General features: G+C 37.0%; 1 pseudogene; it reads right to left on the minus strand.

Annotated features, from left to right (window-relative positions):
* Positions 1-22,202: 22,202 nt before the first annotated feature.
* Positions 22,203-23,037, minus strand: LOC110284061 (annotated as a pseudogene).
* Between the last annotated feature and the right edge of the window lie 104 nt (positions 23,038-23,141).

Genomic DNA, 23,141 nt, shown 5'->3' on the forward strand with positions numbered 1-23,141 from the left:
TCTTGGTGAGCCAACCCACCTTAGCTCCTCAAATCACAGAAGGGCAAAGTATATCCTTTCCCACTGAAGCCAAACAAGACAACCCAGTTAAGCCAGCTGGATCCACAGACAGGGAACAGAGTCACGGTAACACCACCACTCTGGTTGTTGAGTGACCCACATGAAGACCAACCTACACATCAACTACATATGTGTATACCACAAGTATTTTATTTACCTTCTGAGTGAGATTCAAAGATCCACCCTTGGACACTCCTTGTTATTAGCTTCTTTTGATTGATGGGTTGTAGTGTGGATATCCTGTACTTTATGGCTAATGTGCATTTATACATGAGTATATACCATGCATGTACTACTGGGTTACATCATTAAGGATGGTATTTTTCTAGTTCAAACTATTTTCCTGCAAATTTTCATGCTGTGCTTCTTTTTAATAGATAAGTAGAATTACTTTGTGTAAATAAACCACATTGAGCCTTTTTCTAACAGGATTTCTGATTGGTTAGAAGATCTAAGACAATCTTATAGCTGCTTTTCTGACTTTGGACAAAGAAAAACAAAAAACAAAAAAAACCAACAACAACAAAAAACATGAACTATTCAGAGAGCTTTTAGAAATTTTACTAGTAGAGAGAGCTGTCTAGAGCAAACAACTAGCTGTCTCAACCAGAGAGGGTTTTGTTTGTTTGGTTGGTTTGTTTTTTTTGATTTTGTTTTTGTTTTGTTTTGTTTTTTGAATATCAAGAAGATGCTGTCTAGAGCAGATCAAAACACAGCGAGAGAGCAATCTGGAAGTTCACCTCAGCAGAACATAGACTGCCATCTTGATCCATGATTTAGCTTTGATTTGTTTGGTTTTGCTGCTGCCAGACACCCCTTATCTCAGAAACTCCTATCTAGCTCAGGCTCATCCTTGGAACCATCGAAAGAATCTTTTGCCATTCAGAAGCTTTTCAGTTTCATGAGCTACCAAACCATTTATCAATTGTTGATCTTACAGCCTGAGCCACTGGTGTTCTCTCAAGAAGTGGTCTCCTATAAAATGTGTTCAAAGCTATTCCCCACTTTCTCTTCCTTTAAATTTGTTGCAACTGGTTTTATTTTGAGTTTTTTGATCCACTTGGACTTGAATTTTGTGCAGGGTAATAAACATATTTTTAGTTGTAGGCATCCAGTAAGACCATCACCATTAGTTGAAGATGATTTCATTGTTTCATTGTTTCTGCTTTATTATTCATGTACAGTGACCTTGGTATTTTATTGATCTGACAGAAATGCCTGAGGCATGGAGGCATTAATCTGTTAGACAATGAAGATTAAACGCTAATTGTTTTGAGGTGGTGGTGTTTTGGGGAAAGATATATTTTAGCATTTTCTTTGCATGTCCTACTCTGTCAAACATAAAATCTAATGTAAAGATGAGATACAAGCTTAAAGCTATGTAGTTAATTGCAAAAAGCATAAAATTTCAAATTAACCTGGAAGTTACTTAACAAAAAGCTATCTTTGGTACTGAGGTATGTTTCTTTTATACAGCAGAATGATGGATCCTGATCATGTATCTATCTGTGAGCCTGTGCCTTTTTATTGGGGAATTTGGTCAATTGATATTGCGAGATATTAATGACCAATGATTGTTAATTGCTGTTATTTTAATGGTGGCAGTGATAGTGTGTGTGTGTGTTTCTCTTCTTTTGATTTTACTGCTATGAAATTATTGATTTCTTCTGTTTTCTTTGATTTAGTTAGCTTCATTATATAGGAGTTTTCTTACTAGTATCCTCCATAGGGCTTGTTTAGTCAAAACAAATAGTTTACATTTGCTTTTGCCACGGAATACCTTATTTTCTTCATCTATCATGTTTGAAAAATTTTCTGGGTAGAGTAGTCTAGTCTGACATTTGTAATCTCTTTAGATCTGTAAGACTTTTTCTCAGGTATTTGTAGCTCTTAGAGTCTCTGCTGAGAAGTCAGGTATAATTCTAATAGGTCTGCCTTTATATGTTACTTGTATTTTCCCCTTGTAGCTTTTAATATTTTTCTTTGTTATGTACATTTAGTGTTTTGATCATTCTGCAGCAGGAGGATTTTTTTTTGATCCCATCCATTTGCTCTTCTGTAAGCTTCCTGTATATGTCTAGGCATCTCTTCCATTAGATTAGAAAATGGAAGTCAGGGGACAGCATGCAACTCACTTATGTGCTCTAGATCAATCACACTGGGAATGCAATGGTAGGGAAGCATTTCAAACTGGTTGTTCTTGGAGCTCCCCTAAGGGCCTACAGGGCAACGGGATGATTTTGCTGTCCTACAAGGCTTCTTAGAATAACAGGGTGATCCCAGAACCAGACAACTGACCAATATTATTCTAGTCTTAATTTTTACATTAAAAGTTCATTGTTCATTGTTAATGACCTCTTTTTCTTTCATTATTATTGTTGAATATACATGAATGTGTGGTGTTTATATGTGTACATACACAAACATATATGCTTATACACACATGAACTATGTCCATCATTTATTGTTACTATATTGACAAGTGTTTATGACTAATCTTTTAGTATTGGATACCTCACGAGAGTGCTTCTACATGAAGAAAATTGGTCTCTGTTTCTCAGCCTCCCCTGATTTTTCCAACTCTATGGTCAAAACTTGAATATAGAATTTTGTAGCCTGCATCCAGGTTCTCTACTTTTAAAATCTTTCAGATCCTTTTCCTCGGTGTTTCCTTGGTTTTAGTTGCAGGCATTGTGTCATTTATGTATAATTTGAAGTTGGACATGCCATAGTTACTTATTCTCTTCATTTTAACCAATTTTAAATCTTTGTTATTGTCTCTGCAAAAGAAGCATCTTTAATGATGTGTGAGAGCTATGCTTATTCCTTGGTATAAAGATAAAAATGTAGCATATACTTAGAAATTGTAGTGATTTGGTAAAATGGCAATAGTAGATTCTTCTCTATAGTCTATGAGCTTACCAGCCACAGGTGTTTTATGGGTTTACAGTACCAAACAGTATGTTCCTTTGACTGTAAAGGGATAAACTCTAGTTTTGTAGTTGTTTATTATGCCTCAAAATAAAAATACTACTATGACACCATTGGGAATATCTTATTGAATCAGTCATGAACATTGTGATCATGGATTTAGAAAAAAAAAATTGGAAATGCCCACCAGAGGAGGTGCAGGAGGAATTTTGAGTTTTGGAAATGCGAACAATATACATATTTTCAATACTCAAAAATTAAAATTATAAATGAAAAAAAATCTGTTATTTGGGGTTTTTTTGTTTTTTGATATTTGGGGTTTTTTTGTTTTTTGTTTTTGTTTGTTTGGTTGGTTTTTTTTTTTTTTTTTTACTTACCTTCATGTGGAAAATCAATGTATATAGACTAAATTACCACAGGAGCCTCCTAAAGCACTCTCACTTTTTCTCCCTTAGTCTTAAACATGAATCTATTTTGGTAATATCTGTTTCACAAGTCTGATCCCCGAGCAGTTGCAAGAAAACAGAAGGGCTCTTGTCTTGGTTTGATGGTATGTTTTTGTTTTCTTGAAAATCCCATATTTTTGTTCTTGTGTCTATAATTTGAAAGCAGTCTATTGGGAAGAAAATGAAATGTTTTATTTCTTTTTTCCTGAACAGCTGCCCCATTGAATAGAAACTATTTTAGCAAACATCCATGGCTGGATCCTAATCTTAGAGATAACACTCTCAGTCACCATTGAAGTTGATATAAGAAAGTTTTTAGGCTTTACATATAGGTAAAGAAGAATAACATTTTTGTTATACAGTATCATTTTTGTTGTATTCTAAGTCAAAAGGAGAAGAGATCTGAAACTAGAGGTTGTGTTGGATGAGGATTTTCACGTTGTAAGAAACACAAGGTCATTGTAAATAGCAATAAACTAGAAACTACATTATGTTTTTAACTTTATGATTATAAATAAGACTCAGTATCATGGAAGTATGTAGTTTTCACTTGACGTTCAATTTTATCAGCAATTTTATCACACGATTTTGAGATCTTAAAAATTATTTTATAATGTATAATTATAAGGAGGTTTATAAAGTTTCCAATGACCAAATTCATGTCAAATAAAAAAATAAAGATCACTCCACATTATGCAAGGAATTATTTAAAAATGATGAATATGTGATCACTCCACATTATTTTATTACTTTAAAATGATTAATATATGATACTCCTCTGGAAATATTGTCATATAATAGTAAATGTAGCCCAAAACAGAATTTCCTAGGATGCATAAAAATACTATGTGTGATTAAACATGATCTTAAAGATAATTTTGCTCTCAAAAATTATCCATTTTGCAAAGTATTGTATTCCAACTTCCAAATATCTACAAAACTATTCCATATTATTAAATATTTGTGAGAAGCAAAATAGTAAAATAAAATTTAGAATACAACTTAAAGTATTATAACAACTTTTTCAATAAAACTATTGTCCAGAAGAGTATTTAAATATTTACTATAGAAAAGGATTAATCTTGTTTTACTACTCTCATATTGGGAATTAGGTGTGACTAAAGATATATGAAAATAGTGATGAGATAAATAGTATAAGATTATGTAACAGATGTATAATCTAAATACATTACAAAGAATCCACAGTATCAGGTTTAAGAGTTCTCTGGTGGAATTTTTAGGGTCACATATATATATATGTGTGTATATATATATATATATATATATACTGTCATATCATCTGCAAAAAGTGATATTTTGACTTCTTCCTTTCCAATTTGTATCCTCTTGACCTCCTTTTGTTGTCTAACTTCTCTGGCTATGACAAGGAGTACTATATTGAATAGGTAGGGAGAAAGTGGGGAACCTTGTCTAGTCCCTGATTTTAGTAGGATTGCTTCCAGCTTCTCTCCATTTAGTTTGATGTTGGCTACTGCTTTGCTATATATTGCTTTTATTCTGTTTAGGTATGGGCCTTGAATACCTGATATTTCCAACTTTTATCATGAATGGGTCTTGGATTTTGTCAAATGCTTTCTCAGCATCTAACGAGATGATCATGTTTTTTTTTTTTGTCTTGAGTTTGTTAATATAGTGGATTACATTGTTGGATTTTTGTATATTAAACCATCCCTGCATCCCTGGAATGAAGCCTACTTCCTGAAACCCTATAGGAGGAACAACAATATGAACTAACCAGTAACCCCCCCCCCCCCCAGAGCTGTGTCTCTAGTTGCATATGCAGCAGAGATAACCTAGTCAGCCATCTATGGGAGGAGAGGCCCTTGGTATTGCAAAGATCATATGCCCCCATACAGGAGAATGAATGCCAGGGCCAGAAAGCAGGAGTGGGTGGGCTGGGGAGTAGGGCAGGGTGAGGATATAGGGTGCTTTGGGGATAGCATTTGAAATGTAAATGAAGAAAATATCTAATAAAAATGCCTTAAAAATTCACAGTATCAACAGGAAAAATTTGCCTAAAGGAAAAAGAAACAAATGTATGAGCAGAAGAGAACACTAAATGATGGATAAAAATGTGAATATTTTTCCTACATTTTTATTAGGTATTTTCTTCATTTACATTTCCAATGCTATCCCAAAAGTCCCCCATACCCTCCACCCTAGTCCCTTACCCACCCACTCCCACTTCTTAGCCCTGGCATTCCCCTGTACTGAGGCATATAAAGTTTGCAAGACCAAGGGGCCTCTCTTTCCAATGATGGCCAACTAGGCTATCTTCTGCTACATATGCAGCTAGAGACATGAGCTCGGGGGGGTACTGGTTAGTTCATATTGTTGTTCCACCTATAGGGTTGCAGACCACTTTAAGCTCCTTGGGTACTTTCTTTAGCTCCTCCATTGGGGGCCCTGTGATCCATCCAATAGCTGACTGTGAGCATCCACTTCTGTGTTTGCTAGGCTCCAGCATAACCTCACAAGAGACAGCTATATCTGGGTCCTTTCAGCAAAATATTGCTAGTGTGTGCAATGGTGTCAGGGTTTGGAGGCTGATTATGGGATGGATCCCCAGGTATGGCAGGGTTAGGGTTAGGTGAATATTTCACATTAGATTAATACTATGCACAGGGTGACTAAAACTCTTATGCTTAGAGATATGCACCAAATAGTTAATTCACATGAATTGTTTTTTTATTTATGCTATTTTAGAATTTCAGAAACGAGTATTAGACTCACATAACTTTTATTCCTCCCTCTTTTCTCTCCAACTCTTCTTCCTTGTAAACCTGTACTCCCTCTCTAATTCATATATATATATATATATATATATATATATATATATATATATATAAAATTTACATATGCGTACACACACAGACACAATCCCTGGGTTATTTAATTTTGTTTATACATAGATGTGTTTAGGGAAAATCATTTGGGATTTGATCCAGGAGCTCAGACCTGGAGAATACTGATTCTCTCTCTGTTACTAGCCATTAGTTACAAGTAACTCTTCTATTAAAAGTGGAACCTTGTGAGCTTCCATCATCCACAGTTAATAAGATACACACCCTCTATAGACGAACTGACTCATGCAGCTATGGAGGTGAGAAATGAGATCTATATTGACAGGTTTCATACAAAGAAACACTAGTGGCCAATGGACAATAAGTTGAGTCTAAATCTAAAAGTCAGAGAAGCAGTAGGGCTGATGGTGGGAGTTCTACTTTGGATGTGTGCCTGAAGGCAGATTGATATTCAATTTTTAGCTTGAATACAGCTAAGCAGAGAGCTGTTCTACAGTTTCCAGTCAGCAGCTTTTTCCATAAAGCTTGAAGTCAAATGGTTTTCATAGCATAGTTCTTCATAATAATAAAATGTCAAGTTAGAATCCATAATCTTTGATTTTAACAAATCAAATAATAGAAGACTTATAAATATTCAAAAACTCTTCCAAGGCAATACAGTCATCACTGGATTAAAGGGTTGAGGATATAGCTTAGTGGCAGAACATTTGGCCAGCCTGCACAGGACCATGGTTTCTGGCATAGTATATAAAGTACATTTAAGTTATGTTGATTGATGATGATAGTAGTGATAATGATGGCTATTGATTTCAAATGCAAGTAATAAAATATGAGTATGGTAGAGATAAGTTGATATTCTGCCTTTATACATTGAGAAGTCTCTTTCATGAGATCAGACAATTTATAAGTCATCTCAATAAGCCAAAGCAAACTAAATATGAACCTGTACCAAATAACATCTCACTCTGTAAGTGGGACAAGAGGAAGAGGCCAGCATATTGAACCAGGTCATTCAAGAGGTCCCCATTAAGGACAGTGTTCAATTTCACTATTTGTGTGCCTGATATCCTACTTGATCTCTGGACTTTGAATAGCCAGTCCTGAAATCTTTACTTCCATAGACAATCTTCCATAGAACTGAGTTCTTCATCGAATTTCTTCCTTGGTCTTTCTCAGGTCTTTGACTCATGGTGCCCTGAAAACAGCAGAAATGACCTTTAGAGTAATCCCAAGTCATGGCTACTTCTGTAACCTCATGGTTAACAAGTCCAAAACAAAATGGAAAATCCTACATAAAAACATTGGTCTTATTGGGAAACAGCCTGGCTGCGTAATTTTGTAGAATTTATTAGAAGGGGGCTATTTATTTTGCTGGCAGAAAGAAATATAGATAATTAACATATTATAGAAAATATCTGATCAATGTAGCTAAATAAACACATCTTTCCTTTTTCTAAGTATAGTACTTTCTCATACCTATTGTAATGTGTGTGAAGTTACTAAGTGAATGAATCACAGGAATAAATAAAGTTCTCAGGTACATGTCATTTTTAAAAAATGCTACTGTGGCTTGTCCACGTTACATGGCATTCAGGAGTCTTTCAAAATTGCTGCTTCTCCTGTTACAATGTACAGAGGTTTGTTTGCTTGTTTGTTTGTTTGTTTTTGGTTTTGGTTTTTGGTTTTGTTTTTTGTTTTTTATGGTTTTAGAGCTTTATTGTAGAAAGGCAGGGAGAAAGGAGAGAAGGTAGAAAGAGAGAAACCGGCCATGGCCATGTGGAGCAAAGGAAGAAAGGGAACAGAGTGTTTGCTCAATTAATTAACACATTATTAATATAAATAATAAACTTATATTTGCTGAGCTGATGAATAAAATCCATTTTCCAGAAAATGAAAGGAAACCAGTCCTTTTCCTTGGAAAATTGCTTTCTTATCTTTCTTGTCCCTCTTTAAAGGTGTGAACTAAATTTCAAAGAATGATTCAGGAAAGTATTGCATAATGGATCATTTTAAACATCACAAGGAAACTCAGTTACTTTGTTTACATTTGTAGGACTAAATCTAAAACTGTTGGATGATGGTTATGTCAGTGTGGTATTTCCCTGCCCCCACACCCGGGGTAGCTGCTTTAGAATCTTGGTTCTCAGTGATGGGCTGCTGAAGTGCTGTGACTTTGAAAAGTTGGAGGCCAGTGAGAAGTGACTGAGTCCTTGGGTACATTTGCCAGCAGAAATCAGGACCCATATCAAATTCATTCTCCATAGAGAACTCATCAGAAGAGAACCTGGCTCACTGCTTGTTCTTCCTGAACTCACACCATCCCATCCAACAGGGTCCCTAACCAGAAATGGAATTAACAGCTAGGGAGAACTAATTTTGGATTTTAGTTTTCAAAAAAAAATGTAATATAGAGAAAACTCTCCTCTTTGTACATTACTGAGACTCAGGAATATTGTTATATTAATATAAATTGCTATGGCCTAGGGTAAATTGTTAAAGCCTAGATGGAATATTAAGGCCTAGGTAACTTAACCTGTTTAGCCTACTACTTTGTTCTGTTTCTAATATTGTAAGGAAACTTTCTCATATGTTGCTTCTTCTGTTACTAGAAAACTTTCTCATGCACAAGTTGATTCCATATTCTCTTATGTTCTGTACCCTTGAAAACCAATCACAATAGACATCAGTAGAACTGCCTTGTATAGTTACCCCCAATAAGCTTCGATCTGAACCAACCACCCAACAGTAATTCTTGCACATGTGTAGAAGCTTCCATGACATTTGCTTTTTTAAAAGCTGCTCCTGTTATGAACCACAACATAAAATTGGAACTTGAACCAATATAAGAAATTATTAGGGATAAAAATATTTTAGGTAGGGGTTGAGTAAAGTTTAAGTTCCCCAAACATCCTAGGAACTGGCATCCTACTTGATAGGGAGAGACATGTGTGTTGGCAACTGACATCCTTTGACAGGTTTAGAAATGATTGTCACACAAGTTCTAAGCTGGCTGAAAAGTTAAGACATAAATGTTAGATAAGGCAAGCCCCTTGCCATACTTGAATAACACAACCAATGGGAGTAGGACAAGTATATAACAAAGATATTTTCCTAAAGAAGTCCTCTAACCCTAAAACTTGATTGGTTGAATAACTTGGCACAGATATTTGTAGATCTCAAGCTTAAAAATCCCTATAAGATCTTGATTCAAGATCATAATTCCTGAGCCAAGAATGTGATCCTGGTCAATACGTTTTGGGTTGTGACATTCAATAAACTGTCCCTGACTGAGGTTTGGTGTTTGAGTTGTTTGTGCAGCAATTCTCAGACCCCAACATAAGTAAATTTCTAAAATGAAAGAACATATTTTCTATTTATATATCATTTACTGGCTAATTCACTAATTTGTCTTAGGATAAAGAAAAGGATTCTATTAAGTGAGAGCTGCATGAATTCACTCTGCATGAACATCACCAGTTGGCTAGATTCCCTGAAACAAGTTTAAAGATGGTGAAATTTCTGGATGCCAAATGTTAACCTTATTTAGGTGCTAAAGAGTTTTATTATATGTCTTTAAGTTTACTTTTCCCACATAATAAGAAATTTATAGATACTTGAGATTTTGATTTTATTAGATCAAGAAAATTCTGCCACAACACGAGGAAGTTTGGAAGGCTCTGTAGGATGGAATATAAGAATAGGAAATCCCCCTCCTTCTTTCCCTCCCTCCNTCCCTCCTTCCCTCCTTCCCTCCTTCCCTCCTTCCCTCCTTCCCTCCTTCCCTCCTTCCCTCCTTCCCTCCCTCCCTCCTTCCCTCCTTCCCTCCTTCCCTCCTTCCCTCCCTCCCTCCTTCCCTCCCTCCCTCCTTCCCTCCCTCCCTCCTTCCCTCCTTCCCTCCTTCCCTCCCTCCCTCCTTCCCTCCTTCCCTCCTTCCCTCCTTCCCTCCTTCCCTCCTTCCCTCCTTCCCTCCTTCCCTCCTTCCCTCCCTCCCTCCCTCCCTCTCTCCCTCCCTTCTTCCTTCCTTCCTTCCTTCCTTCCTTCCTTCCTTCCTTCCTTCCTTCCTTCCTTCTTTCCTTCCTTCCTTCCTTCTTTCCTTCCTTCTCTGCTTATTTTCCTTCACTTTTCCATCATTCCTTCCTCCCTTCCCAATTCATACTGAGATCTTGGAGTTTATTGGCAGCTTGGTAAAATAAATGAACAAATGAAAAGTGTTTTCTAGTTATATCAATTAAATGATACCATTGTTTAAGACAATATTTTTCCCAGAGTTTTTGATTATGTGTTTCATGGTGTGTACTGATTTCACACTAAAATAATCTCCTCCTGTGTAGTCCTTGGCAGGTGTTTAGTAAATATCTTCAGGTTTTTCTGAAGGCCCTTTCTAATTAGAGATCATTGATATAGAAGTGTTTTTCAGTTCTAGAAGCTGCAGTCTGAACAAATTTATTTAACTTACCGTTCAAGAAAGTCATTTGTATTCCTAATGGAATTTACCTAAATTTCTCATTCATAAAATAACACCAATTAAAAATACAATTAACATGGAATAATATTTTATCATTACAGGTCTCTGCACAGACAAATTTCTCCTAAGAATAGCCTGGCTTGGTTCCAATTCTTTATTCACTCTTCAAGTAAAATTATAGGGCTGTGGAGACTCCAGTGACAGGCTAGATGCAATGCTGTGCTTCTCTAGCTTAAAGTTGGTGCTCCACCTGCATATGTAGCAGAGGGTGGCCTAGTTGGTCATCAGTGGAGGGGGAAGCCCTTGGTCCTGTGAAGATTCTATGCCCCAGTGTAGGGGAATGCCAGGGCCAGGAAGCAGGTATGGGTGGGTTTGTGAGCAGGGGGAGAAGATAGAGGATTTTCCCAAGGGATACCAGGAAGGGGGACAACATTTGAAATGTAAATTAAGTAAATATCTAATAAAAAATAAAATGTAATCTTTGTATAATCATAGTTCTCTCTTTCTCTTCCTCCCTCACACCCTCGAGCTTTCCCTCCCCTATACTTGTGGTCATACTACTCTGTGTGTGTGTGTGTGTGTGTGTGTGTGTGTGTGTGTGTGTGTGCGTGTGCGTGTGCATGTGCGTGTGCGTGTGCGTGTGCGTGTGTGTGTGTGTGTGTGTGTCCATCTGTCATTCTGTATGCCTCTCCCTAGTTTAATTTTGCAATTGTAAACTGGCTGTTGGGGGAAAAGGAGTTGCCACATTCCATTGCTGCTCTATTCAATATAACTTGATACATATGAGTTACTTTTCTATGGACACAAGATGTTCATGGTCAAGTTCTCATTACCATATTTAACATTTGTATAGAAGGACAAAATTGATACTAGGAACAATAAAATAATATATAAATTTTACACAGTAGATCAAATTCACACCATTTATAAAGTTACAAAATGCAATTAGGAATGTAAATAATATCTGTGCAGCTTTGAATCAGGAGTCTTTTGAGACAAAGTGGCTTCCCATAAAAGAGGTCTTTTAATAGCATAAAATTAAACAACCTTAAAGTATATAATCAGACCTCTTTTAAATGTATGTCAAGTCCTTAAATTTAAAATTGTTCCCCTGTGATTACATGATGTTACCCAATGCTCTACACTTCTAGAGAAGGCTATTTTGATAGACACAAACTGCACAGGTTATTAGACACTGATAAATCTACTTAACAAGAGAGAGCGTGATGCACAAGAGATGCCACCGGAAAATAAATTAGATGAAAGCAGTTGCTAGGAAACAGGGCAAAGTAAGTGCATTGGAATAGGTAGAGGACATAATTTTAAAAGAATTGCAGGCTCCACACATACACAAAAAGATGGAGGCAAAGCTGTTACTTGTATCACAACACAAACTGAGAAACATGACTTCTACTAAGAAGCATTGCAGGTACTTAGGCTCAGAGAAGAGGTGACGATGGAATCCTTAAAGATGCAGATTTGTCAGCATCCCAAAGCAGTTTTGAATATGGCCTGACTCCATCTCAACCCTATGATATCACTTCTCACATACTTTACTGTAAAATAGGAAATTTTCATGTAGAGGAATAATTTACACTTAGAGCAAAAAATAGAGAGAATTTTGACACCAATTATCATAGTTTAAGAAAGCAGAAGAAATATCACCTATTTTTCTGGGTCATGGATAGACACTCTGAATTTTCAGTTTTCACTGGGATGACCTATTCTTCATTATCTAGCCAAAGGCCTCTGTACTGGTAGCTTCCTGGGTTTCATTTTTAGCAGTTCCTTTTGATGAAGTGATTATCAGACATTCCTAACATGTTCAGTGCATTTGCCAAATTTTATTAAAATATTAATTTATAAGCATAGGTATCCTCTCTTTTTATATGTGGGCATCTATATTGAATTTCAGAGGTCAAAAATGAGTATAACTCTACATTTCATTTATATATATGCTTTTCTTAATATCTTCATTTGTTTGTTATTTATTTTGTGTGTGCATAGGAGTACATGCATGTCACAGGTTATATATAAAAGTTAGAGTACAATTTATAGAATTTGATAGTTTTCTTGTCACTAAGAGGTCGTGGAGGAGATCTAACTCGAGATAACATCCATCAAGGCAAAGTATTTTATACATTGAGCCATACTCCATTACTACTAAAAATATTTGAGTATTTTTGATAATAATATATAGTGTTTATACTTTTAAGCCCTTACTGATATTTTAAAGAAAGAATTCTAAAGCAGACTGCATGGGTCAAAACCAGATGAGGTCCCAGTGCTGAAAGGGGAAGTAGACATAAGCCCCCATCCCTAGCCCAGAGGTTATCTCAATTGATGGCCTAATTTGTTATGAAGGAACACTTAGTTCTCTCCCACATAATCTCACTAGGTATACAACCCATACTTCAGGGCAGACCTCATCACCAGAAGTATATGCTCAACACAAAACAAACTCAGTTGTATTTTTGTGGGAAAAAAATGTCAAACATGCTTTGTCTCTGCAAATTCTTAAATTTCCAGATCTTTTGCTTATATATTATATCAATCTGTGTTTCTTGTTCTTTTCCTTTGGTTCTTTTTTATCCTGTTTGTTTTATCCTATTCTATTTTTAATCTTCTTTTAATTTATTATTATTTTTGATGACTTTTAGTTATTATACAATTATGAGGAAGACATGGATTGAGCTGGGAGAGGAAAAGCTTTAATAAAATACTGCATTAAAAATCTATCTTCGTTCACAAGCTGACTGTGAGCATCCACTTCTGTGTTTGCCAGGCCCCGGCATAGTCTCACAAGAGACAGCTATATGTGGTCCTTTCAGCAAAATCTTGCTAGTGAATGCAATGGTGTCAGCATTTGGATGCTGATCATGGGATGGATCTCTGGATACAGTCAGCTAGTGAATGGATCACAGGGCCCCCAATGGAGGAGCTGGAGAAAGTACCGAAGGAGCTGAAGGGATCTGCAATCCTATGGGTGGAACAACATTATGAACTAACCAGTACCCCTGAGCTCTTGACTCTAGCTGCATATGTATCAAAAGATGGCCTAGTCGGCCATCACTGGAAAGAGAGGCCCATTGGACATGCAAAATTTATATGCCCCAGTACAGGGGAACGCCAGAGCCAAAAAAATGGGAATGGGTGGGTATGGAAGTAGGGGGGAAGGTATGGGGGACTTTGGGGATAGCATTGAAAATGTAATTGAGGAAAAGATGTAAAAAAACAAAACAAAACAAAACAAAAAACAATGAATTACTAGTGGAGGATATGGGAAGTCCACCTGTCTATACAGAGATTGATCATTAAACCCTTTTAAGGTAAAAAAAAAAAAAAAAATCTATCTTTGCCGGGTAGTGGTGGCCCACGCCTTTAATCCCAGCACTTGGGAGGCAGAGGCAGGCGGATTTCTGAGTTTGAGGCCAGCCTGGTCTACAAAGAGAAACCCTGTCTCGAAAAACCAAAAAAAAAAAAAAAAAAACTATCTTCACATTTTAAAAAGTAAGTAGAAAATTCACACTTAAAGAGGACATACCCCTTTTGGTAAGCTAGCTAGTTACTTTTGATAATTCATTTGAAGATTCTAGAATCACTCAAAACAAAACAAAACAAAACATTTAGACCACCCTATTAATCTAAATTTTGAATGAGATTTTAATAGCACATAACAATGAGAGTTACTTAATAAGAACAATATTAATAATAAATATTGACTTAAAACCCAAACAACACTTAAAGAACTAGTGATTTAGAAATAATAATGTTAAAACCTTATTACTTGTGAAGCTTAAATTCCAGTTGGGCTCATACAAAACCTATAAACACTATGAGATAATACATGATAAAAAATAAAGCAAGAATTGAGAGAGCATTGGAGTGCTTCAATTGTCAAAATCATGGTTTACTATGAAGATTATATTTGAGTAGAGACACGCACTAGATGAAGGAACAACTATTGAGTAATCAGGGAAGCATGCAAGGAGAAAGAATGGCATGTACAACTTGAGAGAGAACAAGAAGAATAACCACTTGAGCAGAGTGACCACAGAAAGAAGAACTATAGGCTGTGATGGTTTGAATATGCTTGGCCAATGGGAAGTGACACTAATAGAAGGCATGGCTTTATTGGAGAAATTGTGTTACTATGTTGGGTGGTCTTGAGATTTCCTAATACTTGAACTCTACCAAGTATAGAAGAGGTTCTTCCTGGTTACCTGCTGAATACAGTCTCTCCCTGAATGACTTTGGATCAAGATAAAGAACTTTCCTCTCTTCTACCACCATGTCTGCCAGCATGATACCATGCTTCCTGCCATGGTAACGATGGACTAAACATCTGAAACTGTAAGCCAGCTCCAGTTGAATATTTGCAGTTGCCATGGTTCCAGCTATGGAAACACTAACTAAGACAGAAGTTATTATAAGGGACTAGGCCATGTTTTCATTCTATGCCATGTTTTCATTTGGCAGAATGTGGATTTGGGAACTTTGGATATGGAAAGCAATAGAATGCACTAAGCAAGGTTTAATGGGTAACTGTAGTAGGAATATGAAAGACATTGGTGCTGAGGGCGATTTAAACTGTGGAAGTTTGACTCAAGTGGTTGGAGAGGAGAAGAATTTTAGCATGTTGCCTAGAGATTGTTTTGTGATTTTCTGGTGAAGAATGCTGCTTCCGCCCTTACTTGAAGAGTCTGCCTGAGCCCAAAGTAAAGAGATATAGGTTAATTATATTAACAAAATAAGTCTCAAAAGGCCTAGTTTAGACTTTATCCTGTGGTTTCCTTTTATGAAATGCATTTTGATTAAGCATAGCAAACAGAGAAAGGAAAAATGCAAACTGTGTTGCTCAGTTATTAAAGGGGCACCAAGAAGTAAATGGTGCTAAATCCCATGTTCGAGGAGATAAACAGATTAAGGGAGTGGTGATATCAGAGCAAGTTCCTACCCAGCTAAGCTTATTATTTATGCATTTGCAGTTGAACAAGGGATATTTATATCATGTTAGGTCTTACTACAATCTGGTTATTGTTTTCATTTTGCCATAGGAGTTACTATCATGTCTCAAATCAACAAGGGATAGATTGTGATGGCTACTAGTTAACCTGACTATATCTAAAATGAACTATAATCCAGAACGTATAAAGATTTTATGAAAAGGTAAAGAAAGGCTTGGGTGCAGACATGGTGGTACATGCTTTTATACTAGCATTAGGAGACAGTGGTATGCAGATCTCTGAGTTAAGAGCAAGTTCCAGGACAGAAAAACTTAAACAGTGAAGAAACTAGAAAACAGAAAGCTGGTGATGATGTAATAGAACAAAGGGAGGCATGTTTCAGTCCCAGCAAGCAGCAGAACTTGATGTAGTAGAACAAAGGGGTCATGTCCCATCTCCAGAAAGCAGAAGAACTTGGTGTCTTCAAGCATGAGGTTCTACCTTCAGAGTCAAGAGCAGAAGGGATTATTGGAACAATTGATGCTGGTTAACTGGAGCTAAGAAATTATTGATAAATTAGGAAGAGACCAGCATTACTGAGGTGAAATCTTTGAAATTCTGAAAGTACCAAGAAGCTGTGTTCTAGAAATAGCCAAAGTTGTACCTCATGCTACAGCTAGACTTGGTAATATGTAGGAATCGCTCAAGTAGTACTGGTATTGAAATCATGAAAGCTTTTATGGTCATGGAAAGCAGCTAAGAGTCTTGGCACTTTGAGACGCCAGAAAAGGTCATCAAATAAGGTACAGCCCAGTTGCAATTAACTAACTAGGACTAAAGTGTCATACAAAAAAGTTAAGGCTTGGAACCATGAAGAGAGCCTATGACAGGCTATTTGTAGGGCTTAGTTGCAGTGGAAGACCCAAGCACACTGGGGATGCCAGTACCATCAGATGACCAACAAGAACAGCAGCAACAGTGGAGTGGTGTCAACCAAAGCCAAGAGTGCTAAAGATAACAGAGCTGGAGAAGTGCCCCAAAACTTTTAGAAGATCCCAGAATATCATACCAGATATTGGAACAAGAACCTGTCAAGTTGAAGTATAAATGAAATTTTTAATCTAAAACTATGTAATAAACTAATATGGTGGCTCTCTTTCTTTAACAAGTAGCTAGTTCCCCAATAATGATACAGAGAGACCAAGAATTATTTTCAAGCTTCATCTCAATACCTAGGCAGTCTATCTTAGTCCTCTAAACTAATATGGCTGTTTCCCAGCCAAAATTTCCATAGTAGGTGCATTTAGGGCCTTTCATGCTTCAGATGAACTCTCAACAATTCCTTTAGAATTTCTTTTTGAGTCAATCTCTTTTCTTCCTCCCTCTCTTTCCCATGCTTTGCAGAAGAGAGAACTTCCTATTCTCTCTTCTGCCCAGCCATTCAGTGGTCAGCCTTTACTGGCAAGGCAGAGAATGAGTAAAAGGCATTGTTGACACAAACAATACAGGAGAATCTATACATAACTATTACAATGCTGTGTCTGTATCAAAACAGTATATGAGGGAAGAAAAATCAGCACTTGAATAACACAGGGGTAACAGTGTACAAAACCCATTATGTCTATATTGAAGTTGCTTTGGATACCCCAAGATATTGAGATGCCAGAGCTATGGGATACCTACTGAAGAAAGCTGCTAAAAAGGAGTGGTACCAGCCCAAGAGAAAGAAATTCATTACAGTCAACAAAGATGAAAGGAAATGCAGATCCAAAGAGTGCTTTGACATCAAATGTGGAGGTAGAGTTTGGAATTTTCCCAGCTGGTTTTCTGACTTACTTCGGTCCAGTATTTCCTCACTATGAAGTTTTGGAATCTGTTTTATTGTTGTTGTTGTTGTTTTGGGTTTTTTGGGTTTTGTTTTTTTGGTTTTAGATACTATAGGGGATTGTACTTAAGAGATAGCATGAACCTCAGAAGAGATTTTGAACTATAGACTTTTAAACATTGTTGAGACTATGATAGACTATGGGGACTTTTGAAGTTGGACTCAGTGTATTTTGGATCATGCTATGGCTAGATATGGCCCCCATGGACTCATGTGTTTGAATAAACCTGTAGGGATCAGGGATTGGAATATGGTGGCATGAATATGCTTCACCCATGGAAAGTGGCAATATTAGGAGGTGTGCCCTTGTTGAAATAGGCCTAGCTCGGTTGGAGCAAGTTTGTCACTATAAGGCAGACTTTGAGGTCTCTTAGTGCTCAAGCTCTGCCCAGTACAAAAGAGAGCCTCCTCCTAGCTGACTGCAAAAGAGAGTTTCCTCATGGCACCATTTAGATTAAGATCTAGAACTCTAAGCTAATCCATCAAGTCTGCCTGTGTGCTGCCATGCTTTCTGCCATGATTATAATGGACTCAACTTCTGAAACTGTATGCCTTAATGTGATGCTTACTTTTATACAGAGTGCGCTGGTCATGGTGTCTTTTCACAGCAATGAAGCCCTAACTAGGACACAGGCCTCAGTGTTGTTGCATGCCTTTAATTCTATCACAGGGAAAGTGGAGAAAAATTGTTCCTAATGTTAAGAAATAACCTTAAGAAATAATAACTATACTCTAAAAGACAATAACTATGAGTTGGTTCCAGTAAAGCTTTGACAGCTATAGGAATACATGCCATTTCTTTTATAAATTGGCAACTATTCTAAAAGTTTTATTATTTATAATTAAAAGTTTGGCTAAGTTTTCAAGTGAGGAATAAATAACCACTAACCGATGTTAGGAACAAAAAAAAAGGGGAGGGGGGCTGGGTGCCCTGGGGAAAAGTGGAGAGGAAAAGGGGCCTGACATCTGGCCAGAGTTCCTGTGCTCTGGGCAGGCAGAAGCAGGCAGAGCTGCCTGACACATTTTCACAAGGCCCCAGGTGAGCATGCCTGACAAACTCAGTGGGGGTGGAAGAGGGGCAGCCCCCTGACCAGGGACCCAGAGCTACCTTGCTAAAGCCCTGGGGTTGTAGGAGAGAGGGAATAGGGAAGGAGTTTTCAACACTGACTAGAGTGTGCAGTGGGTCTTGAAGGAGCAGAGACATTCTATGGTTTAAGAGCTTTATTATAGAAATGCAGAGGAAAGAGAGAAGGGGGAGAGAGAGGGGCTGGGGGGAAAGACTAGAGAGAAAGAGAGAGGAGAGAGGAGAGAGGAGAGAGGAGAGAGGAGACAGGACAGAAGAAGACAAAGAGAAAGGGAAGAGGAGAGAGAAGTGAGAGGTAAGAGGACAAAGGAGTAAGAGAGCAAGAGTAAGAGAGTGATGTGGGGGTCTAACAGCCCTTTTTATGATCTTTACTGTTGCTAGGTAACTGGGGAGGAGTTTAGCCTGAAGGTCAGAAGCTTGGGCCATTGCTTATGTCTGCAATTCCCCACAAATTAAATAACAGGAAATAGAACTCATTATTTGAAAATTAGCCAATCATCAGTAAACATGACTTTTGAGGTCAGTCAATTACAAGCATACAACTGAACCTCCAACCTATCAGTGAGAAACTCATATTCCTAATCAATCAGGAAGTATGACAGTACAGTTTCATGATTCTACAGAAGTTCCTGATAACATCAGCCCCATGCTAGAGGACACAGTAGGACAGCAGAAATGCCTTAATCTAACATATTTCCACTTTTGAAAGTTATAATCTTTGGAATTCAGGCATCTTAAAACATTATGTAAAATATGTGGTGGCACTATGCAAGGAGCAAATATCGTTAACAGATCTATATCAGTTACAGGAAAATGCCATTTTTCTTCTTTGCACAGTTATTAGTCAACTCTTGTCTTTGTGCAGCTTTGCAGTCTTTCTTACTTTAACCCTGTTACTGATTTAATGAATTCATACTCGTGAGCCACAAATTCAGCCAAACACTTGCACACTCATCAACTTGAGCGTTTCAATGCTTAAGATAGTTTCAAGTGTCTATATTTATTTGTGTGTATTTTAACTTTGGCAATGTCAAAATATGTTATAATAAATTTTTTACGATGGATATTTACTAGATAATACAATAAAATGTTCTTTCTCTCTACATTTTGCTCATGTTTTGAACTTCTTTTTTTTTTTTTTTTTTTTTTTTATTTTTTTTTTTTTGATTAGGCAGAACGTTTTATTGAAGTCTCAGATATACAGTGAAGTTAAGGATCTGTCAGTGATTCCATGGAAATATTCAAAGAATCTGTAAGGAGTATGTTTCAATACATTGCAATCGAACTAACATTTGAATATTTTCTCTTTCACTTCACACAGGATCAGTTTAGTGAATGAGATTTTCTATTAACACATATTGATGGAAACCTAGTTTTGGTGTTAAGATTTGAGATGATGCAACACTGTCTTGAGACTTCCAGATGCTGCGTCATAAAATGGATTTGGGAAAGAATAGATGGAACTCTAAGGAGGAAGCATACATTTAGAAGGTTAGTATTTTCCAGAGGAAGATAGAAAACTTCTGAAAAGATTATGAAGAATTAAGGATATTTCAAATAAATATTCATAGGAATGATAACGAGAGCATCCCCAAGCCTTGCTTCAGAACCACGTGCTCACACAGAGCTGTCTCTGACATGGAGTCTTCTTAATGCAGTATCAAAATATTAATATAATGCTTAAATAATAGAAAATCAGATTTAGGCAATTAGGCATAATATATAAAGTATCTTCCACCTGTTTGTTCTTCAAGAAAGAATAGGCTTCCAAGAAAGGGGTGGGGAGGTGAAAGGAATGGAGCGATAGTAAGCTGTATTCAGGATATATTATATGAAAGAAGAATCCATTTTCAATGAAGATAGATAGATAGATAGATAGATAGATAGATAGATAGAGACTAAAACTATCTCAACAAGAAATATTATTATTTAAAATAATCCAATATAGAGACCATAAGGAATGCTGTTTACTGGCTTGCCCCCATAACTTGCTCAGTCTGCATTCTCATAGAACCCGAGACCACTAGCTAATATGTGGCAGCAGCTACTACAGTCAGGGCCTTCCCACATCAATCACTATCTAATAAAAATATCTTACAGGTTTCTCTACAGCTGTACTTTATGAAGATATTTTCTCAATTGTGGTTTTCACCTTTCAGATGACTCTACTGTAAAGCTAACTAGTATAAGCTCTGATTTAAAAAAAAAAATCATTCCATGAAAAAAAATCTGCCTTCACCCAGCAGTATTTTCTTAATGAGATGATTTACTTAGTATATTAAAGGTTATAGGAAACTGAAATCTCCATCAGAGGCATATTCAAAAAAAATTGTTGGTTTTCTTTTCTAAACTATTTTAGGGGATATTGTGAAAGGTGCATAGTGTAAGTAGAATTAACAAAATACAAATTATAGTAACTGTATAAAGGTGCACAAAACATTTAATAAATAATGAAACATCATAAAAGTGGTGTTAGAGCTTCCACATGCATTCTTCATTTTTCAGCTCACAGAATACTATTTTCTTGTGTTGAGTAATTTCTATTGGTACTGGAATGATTACATAAAATCATGCTCTAATTTTAGAATTTAATATCAAACCAAGTGATTGAAGAATTCACAGATTTTGTTGGAATTTGTTATTATGGAAATTTTAAAATGGCTCTAACAAATGCATAAAAAACAGAAGCAACTTATTGAAATAGTTCTTAAGTTCTAAAGAAAACACTTTCAAAATTCCTTTTGATTTTTGAACTCATTACTTAAATGAGTTCATCTCACTCTTCATAGTTTTTAGCTATCTTTCTGGGAATAGCATTATGCAAATTTCAGAACAGCAAAACTATTACTGAATTGATGAGTATATGAAAGTCTAGTAAAAATATATTTCTCTAAGTGAAAACTATACAGTACTATCAAAACTCAAAGGTTTATCTGTATGCATACAATTATTATAGTATTTTCAATACCTATATTTGAGGTATATTTTATATCCTGAAGATTTTGTTCTTCTTCCATATTCATTTAATGATAACAATTATAACTTACTTATGTTGTGGAACAATAAGGGAAGAGAAATTGTATACATGCCATGTCATTTATATTCAAGGCTCATTGTTTTAAAAGCTGCCCAACAAAAGATATGATATAATCCTATAGGACAGTAGGGAATGGGAAATTATGCTGTCAACAATGGCATGGTGAGATTTAACTATCAAACTGGAAAAGTATTCTTGGATTTGAGAACACTATGCAGTGCAAGGTGCTAGGAGTACTACTAATAATGAATGTGTTGTACCTTTAATTAAATTTTGCTAAAAGCAAATATAAGTCATCAGTGTCCACTATAGAATTTGTTAAAATGAAAATGAGATACTATCAGAAATTTTAAAGGCAAATGTTGAAAGTCAGTTAACTATGCATGCATGTATGTATGTATGTATGTATGTATGTATGTATGTATGTATGTATTTGTTTATTTATTTTCAGCTTTTAAGAACTGTATTTTCCTTCTACCTTTTTCCCCTTTGCTCAGGTGTCTGCACAGCAGCTCAGGACCACTCAGTCAGTGGTGGCTCCAACCCACTCAGTGGCCTGCGCTGTGGGAGTGGCTCACCAATCCTCAGTGGCTGGCTGTGCACTCCAGTCTTCCATAGAGAACTGCTGGATGGGCACAGAGGGAATCTACACACCCTCAGACCAGTCGGCCACCTCGGGCTGAACAGCAGTGAACTCAGGAGCTGGTGCGGTCCATTCACCCTGGAATTCCTCCTTGGTCACAGCCTTCTCAGCAGCAGCCTGCTCCTCCTTCTCAATTTCCTCTGGGTCTCTGTAGAAGTAAAGATCAGGCACGACCTCCCAGGGGTCATCCCGGGAGATAGTACCTCATAGGCAGAGTGCTTCCCTGGCCAGCATCCACCACATCCACCCACTGAGTGAGCTCCCTTGTTGTTGCAGGGGAGAATCTGTGTTACACCGAACAAGGGTGGGCAAGTTGACATAAAAGGCCTCTGGTGGTCAGCCCTGGGATCGGTCACCACTAGAAGCCGTGGCTCCCTGAAGGCTGCTTAGATCTGGTGAGTGAAGGTCCTAGGTGTGAAGCAGCCAGCAATTGGAGTGGTTCCTGTGGCAGCAGCAAATTTCAGCACAGCTCTCTGGCCAGTGTTCCTGGAGGAGATGACGATGACGTCAGCAGGGTTCTCAATGGCAACAATAACTCAGGCAACAGCTTCTCCCAGGTCCTCTTCAGCTTTTTGATGTAGATCCCGTCACTTTTCCTTTTGTAGATGTACTGCTCCATCTGAAAGTCAAGGTTGGTGCCACCTAAGTGGGTTCCCGCAGCAAGGAATTTGAGGACATCCTTCTTCATCTTCAAGAGGTCAAGGGCTCCTGACATTGTGTTAAGTTTCCCTTTAAGTTACAATGGGAATCAAGAGCTAGAGAAAGTATCCAAGGAGCTAAAGAGATCTGCAACCCTGTAGGTGCAACATTATGAACTAA

Source organism: Mus caroli, chromosome 17, assembly GCF_900094665.2.
Source record: "Mus caroli chromosome 17, CAROLI_EIJ_v1.1, whole genome shotgun sequence".
NCBI classification, from domain to species: domain Eukaryota; kingdom Metazoa; phylum Chordata; class Mammalia; order Rodentia; family Muridae; genus Mus; species Mus caroli.